Genomic DNA, 22,612 nt, shown 5'->3' with positions numbered 1-22,612 from the left:
TCAATGCAGGGAAGCTCTCGGCCGGAGCGCGTGCATTAGCGGCGCTCCTGCCGAAAGCAGTTTTAACCCTGTGGATGCCGGGGGACGTGACAGACGTCAGAATGTGAGTATGTAATGTTTTTTTTTTTTAACTTTTACAATGGTAACCAGGGTAAATATCGGGTTACTAAGTGCGGCCCTGCGCTTAGTAACCCGATATTTACCCTGGTTACAAGTGAACATATCGCTGGATCCAGCGATGACAGCGGGTGATCAGCGACCAAAAAATGGTCCTGATCATTCCCCAACGACCAACGATCTCCCAGCAGGGGCCTGATCGTTGGTCACTGTCACACATAACGAGATCGTTAGCGGGATCGTTGCTACGTCACAAAAAGCGTGATGTTGCTACGATATCGTTAACGATATCGTTATGTGTGACTCCAGTTTAAGTTGAATGCCAGTCCTTTGTACTGACCACACGTATATTTATACATGTAAATGAGATCTCCTCTGAGGCATCTTTTCTCTAAGCTAAACAAGCCCAACCTTTCCAACCATTCATGTTAGGGTAGGCCTTCCATCCCTTGTAATATAGGAGATGATTTCATGCCAAATGATGTAGGGAGAGCATCCATCCCATGTAATAATCTAGCTGACATCTTTGAACTGATTCTAACTTCTGAATGTTCTTTTTAAAATGTGGAGCACAAAACTGGATCCCATATTCTAGCTGTGGACTCAAAATTGACTTATAAAGGGGTAATAATTTGTTGAGAACGCGGGATTTTTTCTCTCTTTTTATGCATCCTAAAATCTTATTTGCTTTTGCGCTGCTGCCTGACATTGAGTACTGCTGCTCAACTTACATGTAACCAGAATACTCCGTCCTTCTGTTCTGTAGTCCCGAGTATATTTTTTATTTAATGTGTATTCCGCAATAGGATTACTCCTTCCTAGGTGCAATTCTCTACATTGATCAATATTTTACCTCATCTGCCAAGTGTTTGCCCATTCAGACATCTTATCCAGATTGTTCTGCAATATTACACTATCAAGCTCAGATTTTATTATCCAACATAGTTTTTGTGTCATCAGCAAAGACTTTATCAGGACTGAACTTATGGAGATCCTCTACCATAGTATCAATGCTCTCATATACCTCTGTATATATGTCATATCCCAGAATATGAGTACACTATATTACTTGGTTTATTACCCTGCTCCCTATGCAGCGGCTTAGGGAATAGTATATATCCAGCCCAGAGTAGCTTGGAAAACATTCCTGCACTCCCTCAGTCAGGGGGTCTGTTGTTATGGGGACTCACTAAGGTGTCGAAGGAAAAAGAGCTGCAGGCGTGAGGCCCATTGGGGGGAAGCCCTAGAAGAGTGGATGAGTGGAGTTAGGAGGTCCTGTAGATTGGTCAAAATAAAACCCTGGAATGTAAGGGTTCTGTCTGGAGAGTGCATAGAAATCATGGTACCCCATAGCGGAAGTTATATTTGTCCACCCCCCCAAACAAAAAAAAACAACAACAAACTTCATATTCAGCAGGGTCACAGAAGAGCATAACTCACACATTGCAGACCTTATAAAGTAATGTTCCTCCTATTGAATCCCCTAGAGTGCCCCTTCATTTCCCCCATAACATATGATGCCAACTATAGTGTTCCCTGATACAAAGTATGATACCCCCACAGTATCGGCTCCCTGCTGTGAGTGAAAGGAGTCGGCTCTGTAGCGTGAGTGAGCAGCCGCAGCCTTTTTTTCCCCCTTTCTAGGCTGGTGCCTGCAGCTCAGACTGTGACTCCTGTGGGAGGAGCAGTGAGGAGAGAAGTAGCTGTGGACAGTGAGTACTGGAGAAATGGTGCAGACAAGCACAGGACAGGGTGGATGGGAAAAGAAAAACAAGGGCTTCCTATTGTTAACCCTTCAGTGCCCCCAGACTGCAAGCATTAGTGTTCCACCATCCTTCAGTGCTGGAGTCAGGATCTGAATTACCTTAGTCCCAAATAAAGATATAGTTTTCTGGCCTCATCCATGGCATATACTGTATATAATGTGTATAGGAGGAGGGCCTCAGCAGATTGTTTGGTATCATAGTATTAGTCAGGATTAGGGTTGAGCGAAACGGGTCGTTCATTTTCAAAAGTCGCCGACTTTTGGCAAAGTCGGGTTTCATGAAACCCGATCCGACCCCTGTGCGGGGTCGGCCATGCGGTACGCGACTTTCGCGCCAAAGTCGCGTTTCAATGACGCGAAAAGCGCCATTTCTCAGCCAATGAAGGTAAACGCAGAGTGTGGGCAGCGTGATGACATAGGTCCTGGTCCCCACCATCTTAGAGAAGGGCATTGCAGTGATTGGCTTGCTGTCTGCGGTGTCACAGGGGCTATAAAGAGGCGTTCCCGCCGACCGCCATGTTACTGCTGCTGATCTGAGCCTAGGGAGAGGTTGCTGCCGCTTCGTCAGAAGCAGGGATAGCGTTAGGCAGGGTCCATTAACCACCAAACCGCTTGTGCTGTAGCGATTTCCACTGCCCAACACCACCTTCGGTGTGCAGGGACAGTGGAAGCTACATTTTTTTTTTTCCTCAGCGCTGTAGCTCATTGGGCTGCCCTACAAGGCTCCCTGATAGCTGCATTGCTGTGTGTACGCCGCTGTGCAAACCAACTGCTTTTTTCAAAGCACAAATCCTCTTGTTCCTTCCTTTCTGCACAGCTATCTTGTTTGTTTGTCCACACTTTTTATTTAATTTGTGCATCAGTCCACTCCTTATTGCTGCCTGCCATACCTGGCTGAGATTACTGCAGGGAGATAGTAATTGAAGGACAGTTCCTTTTTTTTTTTTTTTTTTTTGTGGGAGATTAAGATTGGCATTTCTGCTAGAGTGCCATCCATGTCTGTGTCATCTCTCACTCAGTGGGCCATAGAAAGCCTATTTATTTTTTTGCTTGATTTGGGTTCTAAAATCTACCTGAAAAAATCACTACATCAATCAGTGGGAGAAAAATATTGGCCTCAGGGCTTGTGTGCCACTCCTTACTCCTGTGTGTGCCATCTCTCACTCAGTGGGCCATAGAAAGCCTATTTATTTTTTTGCTTGATTTGGGTTCCAAAATCTACCTGAAAAAATCACAACATCAATTAGTGGGAGAAAAATATTGGCCTCAGGGCTTGTGTGCCACTCCTGACTCCTGTGTGTGCCATCTCTCACTCAGTGGGCCATAGAAAGCCTATTAATTTTTTTGCTTGATTTGGGTTCTAAATTCTACCAGAAAAAATCAATAAATCAATCAGTGGGAGATTAATATTGGCCTTTGGGCTTGTGTGCCAGTCCTAAGCGTGCCATCTCTCTCTCTCAGATAGTGGGCCATAGAAAGCCTATTTATTATTTTTTTTATTGGGTTTATAAATTTTCCCTGGAAAAAAAAAAAAAAGTGGGAGATTAATATTGGCCTCTGGGCTTGTGTGCCAGTCCTGAGCGTGCCATCTCTCTCACAAATAGTGGGCCATAGAAAGCCTATTTATTTTTTTGGTTGATTTGGGTTCTAAATTCTACCTGAAAAAATCAATAAATCAATCAGTGGGAGATTAATATTGGCCTTTGGGCTTGTGTGCCAGTCCTAAGCGTGCCATCTCTCTCTCTCAGATAGTGGGCCATAGAAAGCCTATTTATTATTTTTTTTATTGGGTTTATAAATTTTCCCTGGAAAAAAAAAAAAAAAGTGGGAGATTAATATTGGCCTCTGGGCTTGTGTGCCAGTCCTGAGCGTGCCATCTCTCTCACAAATAGTGGGCCATAGAAAGCCTATTTATTTTTTTGGTTGATTTGGGTTCTAAATTCTACCTGAAAAAATCAATAAATCAATCAGTGGGAGATAAATATTGGCCTCTGGGCTTGTGTGCCACTCCTGACTCCTGTGTGCGTCCTCTCTCACTCAGTGGGCCCTACAAAGCCTTTTTTTTTTTAATTTGTTTTCTAAATTCTCCCTGAAACAATCATTTTATTTTGTTTCTAAATTCTTCCTGAAAAATTCATTTTTTTGTATTTTTTTTTTCTAAAGTCTCCCTGAAAAAAAAAAAAAAAATCAAATCAGTGGGAGATTAATATTGCCCTTTCTGCTTGTGTGCCAGTCTTGACTCCTGGGTGTGCCATCTCTCTCTCTCTCTCCAATTGTGGGCCATAGAAAGCCTATTAATTTTTTTGCTTGATTTGGGTTCCAAAATCTACCTGAAAAAATCACTAAATCAATCAGTGGGAGATAAATATTGGCCTCTGGGCTTGTGTGCCACTCCTGACTCCTGTGTGCGTCATCTCTCACTCAGTGGGCCCTAGAAAGCCTATTTTTTGTTTTATTTGTTTTCTAAATTCTCCCTGAAAAAATCATTTTATTTTATTTGGTTTCTAAATTATTCCTGAAAAAATCATTTTTTTTGTATTTTTTTTTTTCTAAAGTCTCCCTTTTAAAAAAAACAAAACACAAATCAGTGGGAGATTAATATTTACATTTGCGCTTCAGTGACAGTCCTGCGTGTGTGGCATCTCTCTCATTTGTTGCCACCAACAACAGAGTGTGTAACATTGTGCCTGATTTTCGTTGTGGTCTCACCCACCTGTAAAGGGGTAGCTAAATCATACTGAAGTTATAGCTCACCGTGTAAGTTGTGTGACAGCAACAAATACCGTTAGTTTGGTAACGTTTTTAAAACAATGAGGAAGTCTGGTGGAAGAGGTCGTGGCCGGGGGCGTTCATTGTCAGCTGGTAATGAGGGTAGTGGTAGTGGTGGAGCATCAGGTGGTCGTGGGAAAAAAAATATTGCACCTAAGTCTGGAGCTGTGGAGCCAGGTTCGTCGTCTGGCTACACAAGGCCTTGAACGCTCCCTTTTCTGGGAGTAGGAAAACCGCTTTTAAAGCCGGAGCAGCAAGAGCAAGTTTTGGCTTATCTTGCTGACTCAGCCTCTAGCTCTTTTGCTTCCTCTCGTGAAACTGGTAAAAGTAAAAGCAGCGCGTCGTTAGTGGATGTTCACGGTCAGGGACAAGTCGCTTCCTTGTCCTCTTCAGCAAAAACAACAACAGAGAAGAATGCAGCAGGCGACACAACGGGTTACTCCATGGAGCTCTTTACACATACCGTCCCTGGCTTAGAAAGTGAAGCAGTTAACAGTCCATGCCCATTACAAGTTGAATCTGACATGGAGTGCACTGATGCACAGCCACAGCCAGACTACTATGCTGGTCCTTTGACTCAGACCACAACATTGCCCTCGCAGGGTGCTGATCAAGAATCAGACCCTGATGAGACTATGTTGCCCCATCACGAACGCTATACCACCGACCGACACGGTGACACAGACGAAGTTGCACACGAGCTACAAGAAGAGGTAATAGATGACCCAGTTCTTGACCCCGATTGGCAGCCATTGGGGGAACAGGGTGCAGGCGGCAGCAGTTCTGAAGCGGAGGAGGAGGGGCCGCAGCAGGCATCAACATCGCAACAGGTTCCATCTGCCGGGCCCGTATCTTGCCCAAAACGCGTGGCAAAGTCAAAACCTGTTGGAGGACAGCGTGGCCATCCGGTTAAAGCTCAGTCTGCAATGCCTGAAAAGGTATCCGATGCTAGAAAGAATGCAGTCTGGCGTTTTTTTAAACAACATCCAATTGATCAGCGCAAAGTCATCTGTCAAAAATGTTCAACTACCTTAAGCAGAGGGCAGAATCTGAAAAGTCTCAATACAAGTTGCATGCATAGACATTTAACCACCATGCATTTGCAAGCTTGGACTAACTACCAAACGTCCCTTAAGGTTGTAGCACCCTCGGCCAATGAAGCTAGTCATCAACGCAACATCCCTTCCGGCAGTGTAGGGCCACCATTTTCTGCACCACCTGCAGTATCTGTGCAGGTTTCTTTGCCAGGCCAAAGCAGTCAGGGTCAGGGAATCACCAGTTTCGTAGTAGGAAACACTGCATCTAGGGCACCGGCGGCAACAATACCATCTCCCACCGTCTCTCAGTCTGCCATGTCCACCGGCACCCCCGCTAGTTCCACGATCTCCAGCTCTCCAGTCCAGCTCACCCTACATGAGACTATGGTTAGAAAAAGGAAGTACTTAGCCTCGCATCCGCGTACACAGGGTTTGAACGCCCACATAGCTAGACTAATCTCGTTAGAGATGATGCCCTACCGGTTAGTTGAAAGCGAAGCTTTCAAAGCCCTGATGGACTACGCTGTACCACGCTACGAGCTACCCAGTCGACACTTTTTTTCCAGAAAAGCCATCCCAGCCCTCCACCAGCATGTTAAAGAGCGCATCGTCCATGCACTCAGGCAATCTGTGAGCACAAAGGTGCACCTGACAACAGATGCATGGACCAGTAGGCATGGCCAGGGATGTTACGTGTCCATCACGGCACACTGGGTGAATGTGGTGGATGCAGGGTCCACAGGGGACAGCAAGTTTGGGACAGTTCTGCCTAGCCCACGGTCTAGGAAACAGTTGGCTGTAGCCGTTCGCACCCCCTCCTCCTCCTCCTCGTCCTCCTGCAGAAGCGAGACCTCGTCCACAGACCGCAGTCGCACAACCACTCCATCCGCAGCTGCCACTGTTGCACACCAGGTCTCCCATTACGGGGCAGCTACTGGCAAACGTCAGCAGGCTGTATTGGCTATGAAGTGTTTGGGCGACAACAGACACACCGCTGAAGTTCTGTCCGAGTTCTTGCAGAAAGAAACGCAGTCGTGGCTGGGCACTGTAGATCTTGAGGCAGGCAAGGTAGTGAGTGATAACTGAAGGAATTTCATGGCTGCCATCTCCCTTTCCCAACTGAAACACATTCCTTGCCTGGCTCACACCTTAAACCTGGTGGTGCAGTGCTTCCTGAAAAGTTATCCGGGGTTATCCAACCTGCTCCTCAAAGTGCGTGGACTTTGCTCACATATCCGCCGTTCGCCCGTACACTCCAGCCGTATGCAGACCTATCAGCGTTCTTTGAACCTTCCCCAGCATCGCCTAATCATAGACGTTGCAACAAGGTGGAACTCAACACTGCACATGCTTCAGAGACTGTGCGAACAGAGGCGGGCTGTTATGTTTTTGTGGGAGGATACACATACACGGGCAGGCAGTAGGATGGCAGACATGGAGTTGTCAGGTGTGCAGTGGTCGAAGATTCAAGACATGTGTCAAGTCCTTCAGTGTTTTGAGGAATGCACACGGCTGGTTAGTGCAGACAACGCCATAATAAGCATGAGCATCCCCCTAATGCGTCTGCTGATGCAAAGTTTGACGCACATAAAGGATCAGGCGTCTGCAGCTGAGGAAGAGGAAAGCCTTGATGACAGTCAGCCATTGTCTGGCCAGGGCAGTGTACAGGACGAGGTAGCGGGCGAACAGGAGGAGGAGGACGAGGAGGATGATGGGGATGATTATATTTTTAATGAAGAAGCTTTTCCGGGGCCAGTGGAAATTGTTGGCGCGGCAAGGCCGGGTTCTGGTTTTTGGAGGGACACAAGTGACGTGGATTTGCCTGAAACTGCCCCTCAACCAAGCACAACCACAGATTTGAGAACTGGAACTTTGGGCCACATGGCGGATTATGCCTTACATATCCTCAAAAGGGACACACGCATAACAAAAATGATGAACGATGACGATTACTGGTTGGCCTGCCTCCTTGATCCTCGCTATAAAGGCAAATTGCAAAATATAATGCCACATGAGAACTTGGAACTAATATTAGCAACCAAACAATCAACTCTTGTTGACCGTTTGCTTCTGGCATTCCCTGCACACAGCGCCCGTGATCGTTCTAACACGAGCTGCAGGGGCCAGCAGACCAGATGTGTTAGAGGGGCAGAAATCAGAAGTGGCGTTGGCCAGAGGGGTTTTCTGACCAGGTTGTGGAGTGATTTTGCTATGACCGCAGACAGGACAGGTACTGCAGCATCAATTCAAAGTGACAGGAGACAACATTTGTCCAGTATGGTTACTAACTATTTTTCATCCCTTATCGACGTTCTCCCTCAACCGTCATTCCCATTTGATTACTGGGCATCAAAATTAGACACCTGGCCAGAATTGGCAGAATATGCATTGCAGGAGCTTGCTTGTCCGGCAGCTAGTGTCCTATCAGAAAGAGTATTCAGTGCTGCAGGTTCAATACTAACAGAAAAAAGGACTCGTCTGGCTACCCAAAATGTAGATGATCTAACCTTCATTAAAATGAACCACAACTGGATTTCGAAATCTTTTGCCCCACCTTGCCCGGCTGACACCTAGCTTTCCTATGTAAAGGTCTTGCCTGTGGACTATTCTGAACGACTTTTCCAATCTCGTAATTTGCAGCACCTGATTGTCCAGCATCCGACATGTTAACACCTCCCTAAATGGCCAAAGTCCCCACACGGGGCCGTGGTATCGCCACTTGGCGCCAGCACCCGTGAGAGTACTGTTTGTCTGAGGAGGTGGGTGTGCCCGCTTTTGGTCGACGGCACTGCCACTAGGTCCCTCATAGTACAATAAAGTGTCTGGCGGTGGTGGTGCGCACCCAACATCAGACACACCGTTGTAATATGAGGGGCCCTGGGCCTGTACCGCCGGCCACAAGACAGTCCCCCCCCCCAGCTCAAACAGTGCTCTACCACTTGCAAAATTTTCTCTCACAGCTCCACCAATGTTTAGTCTATGCGCTGACATCCTTCAATGCCTGGCACTGTCAATACCATTGTATTGACATTTTTCTTATGTTAGGCCTTCGAAGCCTGTCTGCGGTCATTCCTTCCACTAGGCCTCCACTGACCTGTCTACTGCTGCCCGTGTTCCCCTGGAACCAATTTTAAATTGCCTACAGCCCAATTTTTGTTATGTTAGGCCTTCGAAGCCTGTCTGCGGCCCGTTCTTTCCACTACTACTACACTGACCAGGCCACAGCTGCCCGTGTTCCCCTGGAACCAATTTTAAATTGCCTACAGCCAGCCCAATTTATTATGTTAGGCCTTCGAAGCCTGTCTGCGGTCCCTCCTTCCACTAGGCCTCCACTGACCTGTCTACTGCTGCCCGTGTTCCCCTGGAACCAATTTTAAATTGCCTACAGCCAGCCCAATTTATTATGTTAGGGCTTCGAAGCCTGTCTGCGGTCCCTCCTTCCACTAGGCCTCCACTGACCTGTTTACTGCTGCCCGTGTTCCCCTGGAACCAATTTTAAATTGCCTACAGCCCAATTTTTGTTATGTTAGGCCTTCGAAGCCTGTCTGCGGCCCGTTCTTTCCACTACTACTACACTGACCTGGCTACTGCCGCCCGTGTTCCCCTGGAACCAATTTAAAATTGCCGACAGCAAGCCCAATTTATTATGTTAGGGCTTCGAAGCCTGTCTGCGGTCCCTCCCTCCACTAGGCCTCCACTGACCTGTCTACTGCTGCCCGTGTTCCCCTGGAACCAATTGTAAATTGCCTACATCCCAATTTTTGTTATGTTAGGCCTTCGAAGCCTGTCTGCGGCCCGTTCTTTCCACTACTACTACACAAACCAGGCCACTGCTGCCCGTGTTCCCCTGGAACCAATTTTAAATTGCCTACAGCCAGCCCAATTTATTATGTTAGGCCTTCGAAGCCTGTCTGCGGTCCCTCCTTCCACTAGGCCTCCACTGACCTGTCTACTGCTGCCCGTGTACCCCTTGAACCAACATCAGAAAATATAAAAATAAGTATTTTGCTTATAAAAAAGAAAATACTGGAGAGATATCAAATGCAGACATTTTAACATTAAAAACAAACACATACAACAAAAATCTGGTACAGTACTAAAAATGGCCACCAGCTACAATAACTTTCTCCTGCAAGTAGTTAACTGAAAGTTTTTTTCAATTTAAAACACAGATATGGCATCCACCGAGTGTTGTCCTGTCGCGTCTTCTTTATATTATTGCCAAGAAGATGCAAAACAATGAAAATAATAAAATCATTATTTACCAAAAAAATAGAGTAAGTCAAAACCACATTGCAAATAAACATTCATTACAAATAAAGAAGCAGGGCGCGTCCGAGGGTGAGTATATACCTAATAAGAATATAATCACCCTTGGACGCGCCCTGCTTCTTTCCGACAGTCTTCCTTCCTAAGAATCAGCCCTTCCGTGGTGTAGAGAGAGGGTGTGTTACACTCCAAGGTGTTCCCCAGGTTGCCTTTCCTGAGCTTCGATCTTCATGCTCTCGTTTAGTAGTTGTTGGAAAGTAGGCTGCATTAGGCCTACAAATTGGGTATGGGGTGGAGAGAGATGGTGTGTTACACTCCAAGGTGTTCCCCAGGTTTCCTTGCCATTGCTTCGGTCTTCAGACTCTCGTTTAGTAGTTGTAGAAAACTACACTGCATTAGGCCTACAAAATGGGTATCGGGTGGAGAGAGATGGTGTGTTACACTCCAAGGTGTTCCCCAGGTTTCCTTGCCATTGCTTCGGTCTTCCGACTCTCGTTTAGTAGTTGTACAAAACTACACTGCCTTAGGCCTACAAAATGGGTATCGGGTGGAGAGAGATGGTGTGTTACACTCCAAGGTGTTCCCCAGGTTTCCTTGCCATTGCTTCGGTCTTCCGACTCTCGTTTAGTAGTTGTAGAAAACTACACTGCATTAGGCCTACAAAATGGGTATCGGGTGGAGAGAGATGGTGTGTTACACTCCAAGGTGTTCCCCAGGTTTCCTTGCCATTGCTTCGGTCTTCCGACTCTCGTTTAGTAGTTGTAGAAAACTACACTGCATTAGGCCTACAAAATGGGTATCGGGTGGAGAGAGATGGTGTGTTACACTCCAAGGTGTTCCCCAGGTTTCCTTGCCATTGCTTCGGTCTTCCGACTCTCGTTTAGTAGTTGTAGAAAACTACACTGCATTAGGCCTACAAAATGGGTATCGGGTGGAGAGAGATGGTGTGTTACACTCCAAGGTGTTCCCCAGGTTTCCTTGCCATTGCTTCGGTCTTCCGACTCTCGTTTAGTAGTTGTAGAAAACTACACTGCATTAGGCCTACAAAATGGGTATCGGGTGGAGAAAGATGGTGTGTTACACTCCAAGGTGTTCCCCAGGTTTCCTTGCCATTGCTTCGGTCTTCCGACTCTCGTTCAGTAGTTGTAGAAAACTACACTGCATTAGGCCTACAAAATGGGTATCGGGTGGAGAGAGATGGTGTGTTACACTCCAAGGTGTTCTCCAGGTTGCCTTTCCAGAGCTTCGATCTTAATGCTCTCGCTTAGTAGTTGTTGGAAACTACACTGCATTAGGCCTCCAAATTGGCTATGGGGTGGAGAGAGATGGTGTGTTACACTCCAAGCTGTTCTCCAGGTTTCCTCGCCATTGCTTCGATCTTCCGACTCTCGTTTAGTAGTTGTAGAAAACTACACTGCATTAGGCCTACAAAATGGGTATCGGGTGGAGAGAGATGGTGTGTTACACTCCAAGGTGTTCCCCAGGTTTCCTTGCCATTGCTTCGGTCTTCCGACTCTCGTTTAGTAGTTGTAGAAAACTACACTGCATTAGGCCTACAAAATGGGTATGGGGTGGAGAGAGATGGTGTGTTACACTCCAAGGTGTTCCCCAGGTTTCCTTGCCATTGCTTCGGTCTTCCGACTCTCGTTTAGTAGTTGTAGAAAACTACACTGCATTAGGCCTACAAAATGGGTATCGGGTGGAGAGAGATGGTGTGTTACACTCCAAGGTGTTCCCCAGGTTTCCTTGCCATTGCTTCGGTCTTCCGACTCTCGTTTAGTAGTTGTAGAAAACTACACTGCATTAGGCCTACAAAATGGGTATCGAGTGGAGAGAGATGGTGTGTTACACTCCAAGGTGTTCCCCAGGTTTCCTTGCCATTGCTTCGGTCTTCCGACTCTCGTTTAGTAGTTGTAGAAAACTACACTGCATTAGGCCTACAAAATGGGTATCGGGTGGAGAGAGATGGTGTGTTACACTCCAAGGTGTTCCCCAGGTTTCCTTGCCATTGCTTCGGTCTTCCGACTCTCGTTTAGTAGTTGTAGAAAACTACACTGCATTAGGCCTACAAAATGGGTATGGGGTGGAGAGAGATGGTGTGTTCCACTCCAAGGTGTTCTCCAGGTTGCCTTTCCTGAGCTTCTATCTTCAGGCTCTCGTTAAATTGTGGTTAAATGGAACAACTGCATTTGGCGTACTAGTTGGTTTGGGGCCTACTAACAGTGTCTGCCGCTCCTTGCTGTTCTCCTGGTTTCCTGTCCTGAAATTCCGTTTTCAGGCGCTCGTTAAGTAGTTGTTAATGTTAGACTGCATTTGGCCTACTAGTTGGGTTGGGGCCTACTATCGGTGTCTGCCACTCCTTGCTGTTCTCCTCCACTGAACAAAGCTGTGCCGCCTGTTTACTACGGTTGCCAATTTTGAACTGCATTTCGACTACTTACTGATTTGGGCCTACTCTCTGTGTCAGCCTCTCATTCCAGTTGTCCTCCACTGCAATGCCCCCTGGTTATTCCTGTGTTACCAATTTTGAACTGCATTTAGCCAACTTTATTCTTTGGGCCTATATCTGTGTTTCCTCCTCATCCTGCCCATTGCCCAGCCAGTGATAGATGAGTCTGCTGGTACATTGACCCATAACGCAACATTCCCCGTGCACGCTACACAACAACATTGTGACCCTGCTGAAAGTCAGGTTGCTCTTCCCGCATACCATACCACCTTACACGGGGACAAAGAGGAAGGTGCAGATGAAAGTGCAGGTTCCTTCATCAGGTGGGGGGAGGAATACTAGTTGGCGACGTCACTGGCACAGGGCCTCTCATAGTACGCAAAAGTGTTGCTGCCGGTGGGAGGCGCCCCCGCCGTGCAAACACACCGCTGTACTTTGAGGGGCCCTGTGCCAGTGCCAATGCCAACGAGTGGGCCCCCCCTGCTTGCTCAGGTTCACAGCACTTGCAAAGTTGAAATACTTACCTCTCCCTGCTCCACTGCCGTGACGTGGTCCAGATTTCCTGGGCCCACTAATTACTTGAACCAGCCCTACCCACCACAACTTTAGCCAAATGACCCCCAATTTCAAATGCCTTCCAATTATTATAAGGTAAATTACGCTTGACAAGCTTCATTAAGAAGAATGGATGGTTTTGACATTAAAATGGGCACTCTAGGTGTTTTCCTGGCCCCCACTCACTGCCGACTATGCTGCCCCATTGACTTGCATTGGGTTTCGGGTTCCGGTCGATCCCGACTTTACGTCATAATCGGCCGATTTCACTCGACCCGACTTTTGAGATAGTCGGGTTTCGCGAAACCCGGCTCGACTCTAAAAAGGTCAAGGTCGCTCAACTCTAGTCAGGACTGAGGAGGATTCAGGACAGGAACATACAGGGAGGAGGATGGACGGCATCAGTTATTGCTGCTGAGGGTAGGGTAAGTCATATAAAGTGATTTTAGGTAAAACCTGTGGCGAGATCTACTGTAGGTACAGCTCCAATGAGTATATAGAGTTACGCTGGTTTCACACTTGCATATTTCACAATCTGTGTGACAGTGGCTGCACACAGATCCATTTTCATCTCCATTGACTTTCAGTGATGACAGATGGGACTTGCGTGTGCATCCAGTTGTCACCGTTTTCCCACGGATCCGTGTATCTGCATATTTTACCAGACGCACAAAAACGCAACTTGTTGCAGTTTTGTGTCGTCTGAAAAACACGCAGGGACATGGACACGCACGGACCCGTGGCTACACGTCTGGAATTCCCATGGAGCACGGATCCAGGACACGCACGGATCCATATGATTCTGTGTGCAGGGATCCGTTATGCGGAACTGAGCATGCTGGGAAGCAAGGGATGTGCTGTATGGGAAAGTGATGAAACTGTATGGGAGCAGGATGCAGACATAATGTAGACTCTGCCTGCTGTGCCCTATGTTAATAAAATGCATTGGGAGCCTGTATATAACATGGGGCTCCTGGTTAGTGGCCGCACAGGTGGGGCTACTTTCACACTAGTGCTTTGGTATGGTGCGTTGTGATGTGTAGCAATCCTGATGCATCCCTACACTTAACAAAGGGGCGCATGGACCTGCATTTGCATCAGGATCAGTATGCGATTTTTCATGTGCTCTCAAAACGCAGCTTGTTGCGAATTTTGGGTGTTACAAAAATCTGCAGACATCCTGGTATGTGGCAGCGCATCCAAAACAAATATGATTGTCAATGTAGACGTCCCCGAACCAGGATGCCTGCGTCCAATCTGCATGTGGACTTCATACTGCGCAGGCTCGGAGCCCCATTTTTTTTCTTTCACTTTCACCAGTCTCTCCTCTCTCCTCTTCCCCTCTGCCCCTGAAGTCAGAATTTGACATTTCCAACCAAATCCTGATCAGGATGCAGCTCCGTGCGTTTGCTTCCGTTTGCAGAAAAAAATACGGATGCAGATAAATCGTGTCCAAGAGGGAATGACTACAGCAATGTACAAAAAACGCCAAATATTAGAAAGTAATACGTTAACTACAACCGAGGAGCAGAGGGGCCCTGTTCACAAGAACGAACAATCTGGGGAAACAGCAATGCTAAAAACAGTCTGTACTGCTTCACCAGATACTTATCCAGGTCACTGTATAAACACCTGGAATAATGACAGTGGAAAACGCATTTCTAATAAAAAAGAGCCGGTTCTACCAGGTATTATTTTATTTTCCTTTCACAGCATCTCCCTCACGGTTTTGGGTTGCTTTCACTTATTTTGCACATGATTTTTGCAGTCAGCCCTCTTCAGCCATGTTTTCCTGACCCCGGGATTTATGATTACTATCTCCATTAGCGTATAACCGTTTGGGAGTGTGATTGGATATAGTATTGTATATTAGGCAGTATATTATTTTCAATTTGATTGATTCATGGTTCAGCATTATTTATTATTAGATATATTTTTGTGATTTATTTATATTTTAAACTCTGATATTCAATTTTTTATCATCACTCTATAATCCAATATATTTATTACTGTTTATCTCTACATATATACTATTTTAAGGTATTTCAGGATTCTCCTTGGGTGGTCCCTGACTTTTTAACAGTTTATGGTATTATTTCTAACAAGATTTTATATTATTTTTTTGCGGGCACTCTTGCACTTTGTATCAATTTGCCATTCACCTCAATAAAGGCATTTTTACAATAGTTATTTTCCATTTTCTGTCCCTTTTTGTCTCACTTATATTGCATGTCCTGTGGGCTCTTTTTGGTGTTTAACCCGAATGGTCTGCCATTCAAATTACTAGACGTAGTCACCCACATTATTTTATATTTATTTTAAATAAGTGTTTTGATTATAATTTTGTTTTTTTTATGAGCTGTTACATTTAGTTTCTGTTTGAATTGCTTAGGTACAGTATAATGACCCCCACATAGTCTTCCAAACAATATAATAACTGCCACATAGCCGCCCAAACAGTATAATGGCCCCGACATAGCCCTGGAAATAGTATAATGTCCTTCCCACATAGTCCTGCAAACAGTATAATGGCCCCCCGCATAGTCCTGCAAACAGAATAACAGCCCCCATATAGTATGGCAAATACTATAATGGCTCCCACATAGCCCTCCATACAGTACTATGGGCAGCACATAGCCCTCTGTACAGTATTATGGGCCCCATATAGCACTCCACACAGTATTATGGGCCCCATATAGCGCTCCACACAGTATTATGGGCCCCATATATCGCTCCACACAGTATTTATGGGCCCCATATAGTGCCCCATACAGTATTATGGGCCCTATATAGCACTCCATGCAGTATTATGGGCGCCATATAGCGCTCAACACAGTATTAATGGCCCCATAGCACTCCACACAGTATTAATGGCCCCATATAGCGCTCCATACAGTATTATGGGCCCCATATAGCGCTCCACACAGTATTATGGGCCCCATATATCGCTCCACACAGTATTTATGGGCCCCATATAGTGCCCCATACAGTATTATGGGCCCTATATAGCACTCCATGCAGTATTATGGGTGCCATATAGCGCTCAACACAGTATTAATGGCCCCATAGCACTCCACACAGTATTAATGGCCCCATATAGCGCTCCATACAGTATTATGGGCCCCATATAGCGCTCCATACAGTATTATGGTCCCCATATAGCGCTCTATACAGTATTATGGGCCCCATATAGGACTCCATACAGTATTATGGTCCCCATATAGCGCTCCATACATTTTTAAAAAACCCTCACCTCTCCCTGCTGTTCCGGTTTCTTCAGTATCTTCTGAGACTCTGCACTGCTCAGCACTGAGGGTGTGCTGTAGTGACGTCATGGCACCTTCCGCGCTGAGATGTCACAGAGCTCAGATGCAGAGGAGGAATGATGGCAGAGGGAGCCTCAGGTGACAGCTCCATCTGCCATCATTGTTTTCAATTGTATCAGCATCCAGGACCAGGATGCCAATACAGTTGATGTACGATGCTGGGCGAAGGGGCCTGGTGCCGCCCCATATTAGCCGCGGTATGCCACTGGGTTCAGCTTGAAGTAGGCAGACCATGCATCAGATGCCCTCTGAATGATCAGTAATAGTGCACCATTTTTCTCGGCTTCACACATCCTTTTTACACAAGACAAACTAAAAGATCATTTCTCCTATCGAACAAACACTACACAATTTTCAGGAGCGAACGTTATCAGGAATAAATGTTCCCAGGGGGCTCATTCCCAATCATCCTGCTCCTTGATCCAGGATGCCACATGCAGTTCTATCACGGTTCTGAACAAAACCGAGCTACAGATGTAGCAAACTTTAACCAGAAATGTAACAAGTGACAAGTAAAGAGGAATTCCAGACTCCACAAATAGGTGGCAATTGTTAGATCAAAGTGGGTGCCACTGGTAGAATATTGGACTTGTGTTATTCATTCTTAATCTATGGTAGCAAAGATAAGCGGATATCTGAGGGTTGCACTTGGCTACTACATTTAACTCTTCCTTGCCACCATCACATGGTCATTGAGGAAAGAGGGGCTTGAGAGGGCACTCAGTGGGGGTCCCACACAGATCTAACAGCTATCAGCTTAACAAAAGCTAGGTGCTAGTTTATGGAGGCTGGAACACCTCTTTAAAGTTGGCTACATGATAGCTATATTGATATAATACAGCCATCCATGTGCCTGATCACCAATATGATCACCAGTCTCAGGTTGTCAAGAGATAAGAAGTTCATTTAGAAGAGAGATTATAAAAAGGAGTGTTAAAGAAAGATAAAGTAAAAACCAGGTCATGGAGTCCTCCAGTGATGGAAGATGACATGAGAATCAACCCCCAACTGGGTTTTTAAAGGGATTTTATGGCTAATTCCAGTAAAGTATTATACACAAAATTGCCCAAGATTTATACAAACACTAGTTTGGACAGAGAACATAAACAAAAACAGATTCTTACATGTAAAGCGCCATGGAATAAATGGCGCTATAACAATAAATAATAATAATATTATTATTTCCAATAAACAACAAACCAAAGTATAATCCAAAATATTAAATTTTTATTAATGACAATCACATGAAAATAATTTGGACAATGCAATACAGAGGCTGCCCAGCTACACTAAAAGGAACGCGGCGGCAGAGTAAATAGATATATATAAGGTGCAAAGTTCAAATTTATGTAAACAATCATTGTGGAATTTATTGGAAATCTATTTTCAGTAGAGAAGCTTTGATTTGAAACCATTGGCCAATGAAGCAAAACACATACATACTTAAATAAATGCAAAGATTGTTTTATGCTGGATGGATGACCATACTCTGTTCTCTAACTAATAATCAGTCAGTATTGTCCTTGAGCAACCTCGTCTTACGAGAAAGAACAGAGACTGCATCCTAGGTCTTCTCCGTGTAAAATAGAGAAATGTACAATGCAGTAAACACACAGTATATGTGCTAGTGAGAATGTTATATAGTTATTAATTCACAGTTACATAGTACAGTTAATAATAATCTTTATTTTTATATAGCGCTAACATATATTACGCAGCGCTTTACAGTTTTGCACACATCATCATCACTGTCCCCGATGGGGCTCACAATCTAGAATCCCTATCAGTATGTCTTTTTGAATGTGGGAGGAAACCGCAGTGCCCGGAGGAAACCCACGCAAACACGGAGATAACATACAAACTCTTTGCAGATGTTGTCCTGGGTGGGATTAGAACCCAGGACCCCAGCGCTGCAAGGCTGCAGTGCTGACCACTGTGCCACTGTGCTGCCCTGTTGACAAAAAAGACATGTCCATCAAGTTCAACCGATGGATAGGGAAGGTGTATACATACATTCATAATGTACGGTCTGTCCTTATTGACTTGATCAACAATTCAGCAAAGAAAAAGGATCAATTAAAGACCTTTAATTTCACAAAAGCCCCCAATGCACATTAAATAGATCTCGGATGAACAATCGTTCAGCTCTCAGCTATCTGCGACGCTGAGTCCGAGGAGTCCAAGGTTAGTATTCAGGAGGGTACATCTTAAACAGAAGGAAGAGAGAAAGGTGTAGTCAGCTAATGTTCCAAGCTCAGAATACCAGGAGGATAGTGGATCACAGCAGAAGGGGTTAAACAGATAGATGATTAGAATGAGGTCCAAGGTCAGGCAGCGAAAGATCTACAAACAGCGCAAGGCACAGAGAGCACAAACCTCACAATAGCTGAATGTACTTCTGGCAGAGATCTGGGAGTAACAGCCTAGTTAAGTAGCCTGACAATCACCTGGGATAATGAACACCTGGAGACAGCCAGCACGTCCCAGTCAGAGATTGGATAGTCGAGCTGTCAATCAACACACTGACAGCTCAGTATGTATTCTGACTCTTCAAAACAGTATGAGTCTCTAAATCCTTAGTCATAAATGCCTTAGATAACTGTATGATTGCAGTACTCACATGCTGATGCATACTCAGATAGTTCCAACTCAGCCAAACTGACTTGTAATAAGAGTCCAGGAGAAACAGAGTTGATTTTCTCTGAAATTTTGTATTGAAGCACAATGCAGCAGGTGGAAAGAGTAATTCAAACAGAAGTACACATGTACATCCAAAAATGGCTACAACAAACTGATAATGAGAAAGAAGGGAGGAGCAAAGGCTAAACATCAACTACAGAAGAGAAGAAGGAACAAATTTCAAAGGGCAGGGTTTCTCCCTAGCAACAACAGAATGCAATGCATAACATAGAGAATACATAACAAGTTGTTCCATTCTTGGGACACAACACTCCCCATCTGAAATCTCCAGATTTCACAACGTCTCTATGACGTGACGAGTCGTTGCTGTCCGACGCCATCATTGAACCTGAAAAGAGGAAAGAGAAGAAAACAATATGCAATGATATTGCAACAATTCAAGTCCATACTTGAGCGATGATGCTTAGTCCTTGCATAAGAAACAAAAAAATGAATATGAGTTCAATAGAAAAACCCATCTTTGAGTTGGTGAAACCGCAACAAGCCAACTCTTCCACCAACCCAACAATCAATGGTAACATTTAATCCATGGGGAAGTGTTCATGTCTGGTTGCACTCAGAGCCTTTTATATCCTAACATGGCTGGGGGATGCTCCCCGCCATGGCGGAGTCCAGCAACAATGATCAGTTCATGTGATGTCTTCCTTCAGTAAAAGTAGCACAAGTTCAGTGACTGGGCGAAAGAAGATTTGAGTTGAACCCCCTTTAGTCACCTTGACTTCTACCTTCCGAGTCTTTCAGTGATCACTGGGCACAACCTTGTTGGTAAGACCCTTGCACATATGCCAGTTACGGCACCCTGATGACTTGTCGTTGGTAAAGCAATAAGTGATGTAAGTAAGACGAGCCATGGCTCGTACAGCGGATGACCAACTTGAGAAGCGTTCAAAACTATGAGGTTTCAACTTCAGCCTTTATGTCATTGAAGTATAGTGTGTGGAGATAGTTGGTCTAAATTCCTTGTCACATTCTGGATCCACCAGCTCATATGCGTTGCTGACGTAGTTATCATAGGTATCCTCGTATAAGATACTTGGAGGCGTCAGCCACATGTCACCAAGCTTGGATGCAGCTGTGAGTCTCGTTCCTCGGTCAGCTGGGTTTAGGTCAGAGGGGATGTGATGCCACTGCTCAGGAGGGGCAAAGCGTCTGATATGCTCCACTCTATTACTCACATAGATGTAGAATTGTTTCCTTTGGTTATATACATATATCCAAGTACCACCTTACTATCTGTGTAGAATGTAAAGGAGTCGATTGTGATGTCCATTTCATCTCTCACAACTTCAGCGATTTCTACCGCCAAAACTGCGGCACAAAGTTCAAGCCTTGGAACTGAGTATGCAGGTTTAGGGATTATATTGAGCATTGAATCAATATTCTCTCTCACCTTCCTGGGCTGCTTGCCTTAGTCCGTAGATCTCTACAACAGGTGAAGGGCTGTTGCCGAAGATGTGCACCTTCATCCGGTAGTCTACGACCTCGTCGTGGATGTTGTTGCCCTTGTTCCATAGGAACCTGAGATTGCTTCATTGTGAAGGAAGATAGTAGAGACTATGAAACATCTGCTGGATGTTGGCCATTATCGCCACAGGTTCCTGCTTGAAGTGAATCAACACTCATATGAGGCTGTTATTCATGTTGGGTCCAGTAAGAAGCAAGTTGTTGAGGGAGAGTCCTTCGTGCTGAGCACTGGAGTCAAATACCACCCAGATCTAGTTAGGATTCCAAGGGTATAACCCCTGGCAAAAATTAAGTAATCACTGGCCTTGGAGAATGTTCATTCAGTTGTTTAATTTTGTAGAAAAAAAGCAGATCACAGACATGACACAAAACTAAAGTCATTTCAAATGGCAACTTTCTGGCTTTAAGAAACACTAAAAGAAATCAAGAATAAAAAATGTGGTAGTCAGTAATGGTTACTTTTTTTAACCAAGCATAGGGAAAAATTTTGGAGTCACTCAAAGCGCATGCGGCTGTCCTGTGACAATGTAGACAGACTAACGTTTATCAAGATGAACAAATCCTGGATCCACAAGGACTTTTCTACCCCTGTGTCATCTTGGGGAGACTAAAAGCTTGATGATTTTTAAAAATCACCTCACCAACCGTTTTAAAAAATTCTGGCGAAATTGATGCCACATAAGTGGTGTCTGAGGCCAAATTTTTTGGAAAAAATGGAGACTCTTTTATTTAGTCCCCTTGCTGAGTTTTACATGACGTTGCCATTGTCAATTCCAGGTGGGTGGGATCGTCTGCAGAGTTGTTTCCTCATACTATGGCCTGAGATTCAGAGGTCTGCTCCAAAGCTACCCCACCCATGAAGCAAGCTACACCGCCTGTTTACTAAGTACTATTTTTTAACGGCATCTAGCCCAGGAAATCCTTTTGGGCCTAGTAGAATTTGGTGCTACTCAGCAACGTACTTCACCCATTCAGCAAGCTACACCGCCTGTTAACTAATTACTACTTTGTAACGACATCTAGCCCAGGAAATCCTTTTGGGCCTAATAGAATTTGGTGCTACTCAGCAGCGTACTTCACCCATGAAGCAAGCTACACCGCCTGTTTACCTAACTACTATTTTTTAACGGCATCTAGCCCAGGAAATCATTTTGGGCCTAGTAGCAATTTCTGCTACTAAGCAGAGTACCCCACCCATGAAGCAAGCTACACCGCCTTCTTTCTTTCTCAATCTAACCCCTCGGCTCTGGGGTGTCCACTCTCCCTCCAGCTCTCTCCTTCTCACAGGTGGACTACCGCGTGTTTTCACACTGTGGCAAATCTTTTGGGCCCAGGCATAAGAAGTCGTCGAGGTAATGGATAATATGTGCCGCCTTACAAACGTCCATGACGACACATTCGAGGAAGCAACTAAACACCTCAAATAGTGAGCAGGATATGGAGCACCCCATGGGCAAACAGCCATCTATGTAGTATGCTCCTTCACAGAAGCAGCCCAATGGGAGGACACCATTCGGAGGCGCAGGTAGTAACCGGAACGCCTCCTCAATGTCTGTTTTGGCCATTAGAGTGCCCCTTACCAACTTCTTGACCCACCTGATTGCCTCGTCAAAGGAGGTACAGTACATAGTACTGTACTTGGTTCCGCGTCGATGTTGTCGTTTACTGACCTGCCCCTTGGATATGACAAATGGTGGATTAGTCTGAATGTATTAGGTTCATTTTTTGGCACAACTCCCAACAGGGGCACACTACGTCTTCTAAGGAAAGTGTTCTGAATGGACACAGTAACATAGTAACATAGTTAGTAAGGCCGAAAAAAGACATTTGTCCATCCAGTTCAGCCTATATTCCATCATAATAAATACCCAGATCTACGTCCTTCTACAGAACCTAATAATTGTATGATACAATATTGTTCTGCTCCAGGAAGACATCCAGGCCTCTCTTGAACCCCTCGACTGAGTTCGCCATCACCACCTCCTCAGGCAAGCAATTCCAGATTCTCACTGCCCTAACAGTAAAGAATCCTCTTCTATGTTGGTGGAAGAACCTTCTCTCCTCCAGACGCAAAGAATGCCCCCTTGTGCCCGTCACCTTCCTTGGTATAAACAGATCCTCAGCGAGATATTTGTATTGTCCCCTTATATACTTATACATG

At 45.3% G+C, this 22,612-nt stretch overlaps 1 protein-coding gene across 2 annotated transcripts in view; it reads left to right on the top strand.

The window, feature by feature from the left end:
• LOC138645893 (cholesterol 24-hydroxylase-like) overlaps positions 1 to 22,612 on the top strand; it is a 61,065-nt gene that overhangs the window by 1,169 nt on the left and 37,284 nt on the right. The gene's annotated exons all lie outside the window — the stretch shown is intronic.

The sequence above is a fragment of the Ranitomeya imitator genome, chromosome 1 (assembly GCF_032444005.1).
Source record: "Ranitomeya imitator isolate aRanImi1 chromosome 1, aRanImi1.pri, whole genome shotgun sequence".
NCBI lineage: Eukaryota > Metazoa > Chordata > Amphibia > Anura > Dendrobatidae > Ranitomeya > Ranitomeya imitator.
Note: the sequence above shows the minus strand (reverse complement) of the source record. Positions and strands in the feature narration are given on the sequence as shown.